This window comes from Apium graveolens, chromosome 4, assembly GCF_009905375.1.
Source record: "Apium graveolens cultivar Ventura chromosome 4, ASM990537v1, whole genome shotgun sequence".
Lineage (NCBI taxonomy): Eukaryota > Viridiplantae > Streptophyta > Magnoliopsida > Apiales > Apiaceae > Apium > Apium graveolens.
Window position 1 is genome coordinate 89,701,160 of NC_133650.1, and position 8,509 is coordinate 89,709,668.

At 36.3% G+C, this 8,509-nt stretch overlaps 1 non-coding gene across 1 annotated transcript; it reads right to left on the reverse strand.

Moving 5' to 3' along the window:
- Positions 1 to 1,481: 1,481 nt before the first annotated feature.
- Positions 1,482 to 1,588, reverse strand: LOC141722590 (small nucleolar RNA R71). The gene has a single exon (XR_012575601.1). It is a non-coding gene; the product is annotated as a small nucleolar RNA R71 (small nucleolar RNA).
- Between the last annotated feature and the right edge of the window lie 6,921 nt (positions 1,589 to 8,509).

Below are 8,509 nucleotides of genomic sequence, written 5' to 3' on the forward strand. Positions count from 1 at the left end.
TATATCGTTGTGTGATTATCATGTTTTCATATGAACCCATGGTGGCGATGAGTTCTATTATGGGCTAATCGTGATCATGGGGTCGTAGCGGATTTATTATGGATTTTTTTAGTTAATTGTTTAATACCTTGGTATGTGATGATTATATGATATCTAGCATAGGTTGTGCTTATTCGTCTTATATGCGTCGCGAATATATAAGATAGCCTGTTAATCTCTTGTGAAGCGACAGTGAATCTTGAGATTTAGAACTTGCCATGCTAGCATAGGTTCATGTATTGTATGCATGATTAGTGGGTAACTCTAACCGTTTTACTTGCCCTGTGTAATCATAATAAATAACTTGCGCTTAAATCATTATGTTGTCAAATTCTGTAGACATATAGGGTCTCAACATAATTGATTCCTATTCAACTTCTATCTTAATTGTGGATGCTTGGTAGAATGGTATTTGTGCAACGAAAGTTGGCTTTTATCAGTTTCGTATTGTTCGATTAATATCATCACCGTTACATGCTAAAGGTAATAACAATAACTATTGAATGAAGTAGTAATAAAGTTATGATCTCATGTATATTTAATATTGTTAATTCAAGTGTTAATTTAAGTGTTTAATTCTCGTAGTTAATAGTAGTTAATAATTAGTTAATCAACCTTAAGTGTTATTGTCTTGACATTGAGAAGTAATCATACATTGGTGAGTAAGTGTTAATTGAACATAATTAGTCAGAGTCTCTGTGGGAACGAATTAGAAATCATTCTATATTACTTGTGAATGCGTATACTTGCGTGAATTATTAGTGAATGCTTTGTGCCTAACAAGTTTTTGGCGCCGCTGCCGGGGACTCGGTGTTAATTTGTTTAGTTTATATACTTGCCATCAGTGGTCATTAGGATTCATTGATTAAGACTTGTTATTTATTATTTCCGGTTGTGTTTCAGGTACTCTAGCGAGCGTTTATGCAAACACATTTTCGCACTCGCAAGAGGACTCTAGATACGGCCGAGGAGACATATTCAGTTCTTGATATTCCGGAGAAGTTAAATTTTGAAGATTCGGATAAAGAGAGTGAAAAGAAAGAACTGATAATCATGGGTAGTATAGTTCCAGTAGATCCAGCTCTTATGGACTTTTTTCGGCCTAAAATTGATGACATTCAGTCAAGCATCATTCATTCGGCTATTCAGGTCAACATTTTGAAATCAAGCCGGGCACTATTCAGATGGTGCATAATTCTATTTCTTTCGGAGGTGCCGCGACTGAAGATCCCAACATGCATATCAGGAATTTTGTCGAGATCTGCAGTACTTTCAAATATAATGGTGTTACAGATGAGGCTATCAAGCTGAGGCTTTTCCCATTCTCTCTGAGGGATAGAGCTAAGGACTGGTTACATTCTCTACCAGCTAGGTCCATCACTACTTGGGAAGATCTTGCGCAAAAGTTTCTGGTGAAGTTCTATCCAATGGCCAAGACTGCAGCTATGAGGAGTGCTCTTACTCAGTTTGCGCAACAACCAACAGAATCTATGTGTGAAGCTTGGGAGCGCTATAAGGAGATATTGAGAAAGTGTCCACATCATGGTATGTCGTGATCAGTGGTCATTAGGACTCGATGTTAATTTGTTTAGTTTATGTACTTGCCATCAGTGGTCATTAGGACTCATTGATTAAGACTTGTTACTTATTGTTTCCGGTTGTGCTTCAGGTACTCTAGCGAGCGTTTATGCAAACATGTTCTCACACTCGCAAGAGGACTCTAGATACGGCTGAGGAGACAGATTCAGTTCTTGATATTTTGGAAAAGTTAGATTTTAAAGATTCGGATAAAGAGAGTGAAAAGAAAGACCCGATAATCATGGCTAATCGTATAGTTCCAGCTGATCCAACTCTTATGGACTTTTCTCGGCCTAAAATTGATGACATTCAGTCAAGCATCATTCATCCGGCTATTCAGGCCAACACTTTTGAAATCAAGCCGGGCACTGTAACACCCCCAGATCCGGGGTCGGGGATCCGGGTCGTCACGGTCTTTCTTTCCACAATATCACTTCACTTAATTAATAATAAATAATCTTATGCTGTGACCCCACACTAACACACACCACAACCCGTTATAGTCTCAGAGATGAAATTTAAATAAGTACAAGTCTTTGAATCCACAATTTAAAAGTTATTACAACCCAAAATGATTACTTGATAAATTTACAGTTAATTGCCATTATCTGCCACAAGTTATAATTATACATAATTGATTCTCAAAAGTAGATGGTCTGATCTACAATAGATCTACCTCTGCAGCTATAGCAGCTACAACATCAACGGGAAGACGCGGGACGCTTCCCACGCGCTTGCGCTGGGTCTGCTGGAGTCTGGCCATCTTTCCTAACTGTTGTTGTGTGATGAAGAAATAAAGAAAGGGTGAGCAGCAAGCCCACCAAAATAATATGTATAATGATTTATAATATATGAGCCTACTCATAATACTTATGAAAGTCTTGGTCAAAAGAAATGAACCAAGTTTGATATCTTAATGCGATGAAGTCGCAAAATATTCAGTATATATACATATATACTTTTCAAAATATTGGAAGTCCTCTTCCATGCATAATATACACAAAGTCCCAGTGTATAACTGTATAAAAAAAATATCGTTGCAAGGTGATCTCATATATCTAACCTTGTCTCAACGTTTTTATGAAAATCTTTGTCATTCATAAGACAATTATTAATCAGATATAAGTTTAAAATATGAGGTTACCAAATACCCCAATATACTTATATCTTTCCCAATACTACTTGAACTACCACCGTTCAAGTTATAATCAGTTTCAAAAGTTCATCACATAGATGAGACTATAAGGCAAGATTTGAATAGATTAAATCTTTAAAATATTATCAAAATAAAATGAAGTTACGAGATACTTCATTTGATGTAAACATCATTTTGAAAACTTGACCCTGCCAACACTCAACAATCGCCCAACCGTAGCCTTTCTATCGAAGTGCTCTGGGTAGTGTTGCAGAAATTATCCAATTGGATGATGAACTCATTACGGGAGTTTGCCGCGCCAGGAAGACCACTTACGATGATCAGTCGTAGTAGTACAACCCCACCATTTTCTACATGTAGAGGAGAACCTGTCGGATTTACTTGTCAACCGAACACTGAACTCCTAAGGAATGGACCGCCTTAGCGGAACTTCCAGGCCATTTGGGCCAATATAATAAGGCTGGGCCGGCGCTACTCGGCCACTTACGCCACTCCTAGTTCAGATGAAATCCATGACTCTGAAACGTAAAGCTTGTCCCCACTTTCCCCAAGTAGAAACTTGTTGATACAGCTCCACCAAGAAGTCATATCTATTTGGAAAGGAGAACTCACCGATATTTCCCAGGCGATGCCTGTTAATGGATTAACTTGTTCCAAGAATTTTACTTCCCGAATATTGGGTAAGTAATCAATTCATTTATCAAAACAGCAACCTTGTTGCGAATATAAAACACACCACAGAGCCGGATCCCTCAGGTTTTGAGCGAGTATTTAAATCCCCTTCGAAAGGAGGATCTTAAAAAAAATGAGTTTTGGGATCCGCTCTAACTTTTAAAAAATCATTTTGAAGACTCGCAAAACATTTTTAAGAATGTTTGGAGTGAAGCTGATTTAATGAAGTAAATCAGTCCCCAGAATATTTAGAAAATGTCTGAATATTATTATTTAAATAATATTCCCATAAAGAATAATCTTTATAAAAATAATTGAAGTAGAAGTATTAAAACTTATACTTGAAACGAGTATTAAATAACCAAAGATATACTTATATGAAAGTACTATCTTTATTTGAATAATCGAAAATAAGTTTGATTATTGACACCTTATTCTTTAATAAAATAAAGAATATAACTCAGCAAATAATCGGAGTCATAGATCCTCAAATGAATATTCAAATAATATTCATTAAATAATATAAACTGAGTCATAAGCCCTCGAATGAATATTCAAATAATATTCAATAAATAATATAAAAGAGTCATAAGCCCTCGAATGAATATTCAAATAATATTCAGATAAATAAATAAAAGGGTCATAAGCCCTCGAATGAATATTCAAATAATATTCAGATAAATAAATAAAAGGGTCATAAGCCCTCGAATGAATATTCAAATAATATTCAGATAAATAAATAAAAGGAGTCATAAGTCCCCGAATGAATATTCAAAATAATATTCATTAATAAAATAAAAGGAGTCATAAGTCCTCGAATGAATATTCAAAATAATATTCATAATAAAATAAAGTTAAAGTTATCGAATAAACCTTATTCGATTAATAGTTTTGAAAACTATGACCATATATATATATATAAGTATATATATATATAAGTATATATATATATATATATTTATATCCATATATACAAAATCTACTCGGGATCCTCGACTCCCGGTTTTAGAAAATATTTTCACCTTTGGGTCCCTGTACTAAGGGTATATGCAAATTACCGCTATCCTCTAGCATAGGTATTATCAACTGAATCAACAGATATATATGGAAAGAATGCGAAACAGGCATGCATATATATACCATAGCAGCATGCTTCAATATATTGCATCATTTGCTAATTAACCAACATGCATCTATCGCAAGATAATGCAAATACATATATTCATCACAACAACAGTTATAACGGGTAGAAAACTTGCCTGAGCGACTGGGGTTACGAATGGCTCGGGACGAGTCTGGTAACCTATAAACAACAAGTAAGTTGGAATTAAACCAAAGTCACTTGTAAATCTATACTTTAACTAACTTAGACTCTAACGCTTGTTTTGCGCTTGCTGGTTCTCTTAAGTCACTCGAGTACCCTCGGCTCCACCATTTTTAATAATTTAACCTTTATGAGTTTTAAGGCAATTCCTTCGCGAGTGTCTTACCAACTGCCTAACACACTTACCATAAATGTTTCATGCATTAATTAACCCTTATTGGTCTTTAAACTATGTTTCAAAGTAAGGCGAGGGAAAAAGTTTCGTTCGCGAAACGCCGTTACTTGAAACGGTCGTTTCTCCTAAACCGTGCATCGGAATCGAACGAACTACATATCAAAACGAAGCTCGTAACATGAGCTATCTAAAAATGGCAGTGGTCATAATCTAGCAGGGGGTTCTCGGGTCCTAATGTTATGCACAAAAACAGTCCAAAGAAAATCGGACGTTACGACGACTATGTTTACGCGATTACCAATGTTTAAACTACTCCAATTAACCACCAACCAACTCATAACCATCAATACAACAAAACTTCACCTAAACCATACCACATCAGTCCATAATCTCCAAGGTTTTCAACTCAAACAACCACAATCACGACCTATGAACTATAATCAAGCTTCAATTACCAAAAACACTTCCAAATCAAACCAAACTACTAATAATCACAATCCATGCTTCTCATTTCACAACACCAACCATTAAACTTACTAACAAATAAAGTAAAGGCTAGGGTTTGAAGTTTATACCTTCCTTGGGAGGTGTTAAGTTGCTAGGAAGCCTTAGGGAGCCTCCTACAAGCTTGATCTTTCCAAAGAAATCAAGAACACAAAGTTAGGCTTTGAAGTTTCTAAAAGTCCAATTTAAAGAACTGTAAAAATGAGGGTCTTACCATGATTATTTGGACGAGACTTGTGAACAAGAGTTGTAGGCCATCTCAATACCTTTCCAATGAGCTATAGAACACAATATTTGAGTGAGAAATGAAGGAGATACAACAGTTTTAGTGTTCTGGTTCTGTTTTGGCCGAGAGCATGAAGAACAATGCCTTGGTTTCTTTTTGATTTTGATGAAAAATGATTTGCTTGGCTTGGTTGGTTTGATTTTTGTGTTTGTTTTAGTAAATTACCTAGTTGCCCTTGATTTTGTGTGGTTAAAAAGCCACCACATCTCCTTCCTTCCCATGTCATGCTTGTGTCATCCTCATGATGTCATCCTCCCCTCCTTGTCCTCTTCTCATTGGTTGGGTGACATCATCCTCTCTAATCCCTTTGATTAACTTCCTAATTGTTTGCCTAATGACCGCTGATCTGTTATACGGTTCGCTTAACTTTCGTTTTCGTTTATCGTTTGAAGGATCATACCCGGGATCTTATTACTTAGGTTCCCTTAACCTTTCTCAATATATTATATTCCTTTTATGATCCTCTTCTATAATCCTTTAATTTAAATCCTTTTTATCCTGTTACCTTTTTCTCAAATCTTTCCGTATCTAGTGTATTTCCGGGAAAAATCAAAATGTTCGGATTTGGATTCTGACGATCTTTACATACACTTATATCCCATATAAAGTACTAATAAAATCTCAGAATATCCATATCAGAACCCCTACATAGTGTGGCATGAAAAGTTTTCTCGTTCAGCAAAAACACTATTCATAAGGGTTTCAAAATTTCTCAAAAATTGGGGTTATTACAGTCTCCCCTCCTTAAAAAGATTCCGTCCCGGAATCAGATAGAAAACAAATGGGGATACTTTCTTAGCATTACACTTTCTAACTCTCGAGTCAATTTTCCCACATTGTGGTTCTACCACCAAACTCTGCCTAGTTTGATAACCCTTCTCCTAAGCACTCGTTCCTTCTTAATCTATACCCTTCCTGGTTGGTCCATATAGGTTACGTCTGGTTGCATGTCTATGCGCTCATATGTCCCTATTTGTCTGGCATCCGAATTACACTTCCTTAACATTGATACGTGAAACACGTTACGACCTGCTACATGTTCGGGGTTAGGGCTAGCTCATATGCTAACTTCCCAACGTCTTAATATATCCAAGGGTCCAACAAATTGTAGACTTAGCTTTCCTTTCTTTCCGAACCTCATCAATCCTTTCCAAGGGATACCTATAACATTACTAGGTCCCCTATTTCATACTCTTTATCCTTTCGTGTCAAATCAACATACTTATCATGTCCATCTTGGGCTACTACCAGCCGTCCTCTGATTAGATCTATCATATCCTTGGTCCTTTGGACTACTGCGGGTCCGAGCATCTTGCGCTCTACAACTTAATCCTAACATAAGGGAGATCGACATTGTCTTCCCTCAAGGATCTCATAAGGCGACATCTCGATAATGACATATGATCTATTGTCGTAGGATAACTCAATCCGAATTAAGTGATCATTCCAAATTCTTTTAAGTCTATTGCACAGACTCTCATTATCGCTTTTAGCATTAGAGCTTCTGCTTCTCAATACCCATTCTTTTCCAGTTCGTAATCGCTACTACCTTCCATTCCTAATATTATACTGGTTATACTTTTGCTCGTTAGCGTCCTATAACCTTTTAGTAACCACGTCAACCTTAGTATCATGAATGTGTTCCCATTCCGCATACTACCACCACTTTATTACTCCTTTTTCAGTTGTTTCTATTTTCCAAAATTTGATCAATCAAATAGAAGTAAAGGAATTTGTTGAGAGATCACTATGATCATGAACACTTGTTATATCGCATAGTTAGTACAGAAGGTGGCCAGCCTTTAGTACTTGACAAGCAATTAAACAATAGCTGGTATCCTACTCGGCTTCTATCACACAGATAGATAGTCATTCGACAATACCTCCCCTTTTTGGAAGAGTTGTTCTTCTCAGCTTACATGAAATGAAAAGAAGAGAAAAGAACGAACTGAAGAGAATTGTATATATGAAAAAAATATACTGCCACAAAATATCTGGCTTGGAACCTACCTCTGAACTATAGAGGTTTGTCATAGGAGAACAAAACATAAACGTATTTATATCAGCATCAAGTATTATAGCATCGCATTTCACGTGCCTAAATATTTTTTTTTTTGCTAATCCGTCCATCATTCTATGGACCCATGCTCTTCCTCGAGCATATACACAATCACCTTTGAAACTCCCTCGACATCGAAAATCGAACTTGGGATCTCATTCTATATATCACCGTTACTAGGATTCTATGCTCGCACCGCAACCTTCCTCGTATAATAATACGACTCTCTATTGATAAGAAAGAATAATTATTCACTAGGTAGATACTCTACTTAATTAGTCTATCAATGATAACTTATACACTACCACGACCCGATTAGGGGTACTCAATCTCGACACCCATTCCAATACAACTCTCATGGTTGTAATCAGCTCACTACTCGCAGAATCATTGCTGCCTTACTATGGTCCACCACTGACCCACTGTAGTCATTCATTTTCCATGAAGTCTTAATAGCTAACCATACGGAGTCCATACATGTCGTATCAAATCCTTCTAAGGAGGTAACATAATCACCATTCATGATTCATGGAGTACACTCCTGATTCTGACATACATACATGACATGAAGCAGATAAAATTGCAGAAGAGTTTCAATCAAAGCAACGATAGCAGGTTAATACCATTCTTAATCATATGCCTTAAATAGAAGAATTAACTCAAGGGTTCATCTAGTCCTTTTTGAAACATGGTCGTGGATTATTCTCAAGATAGGA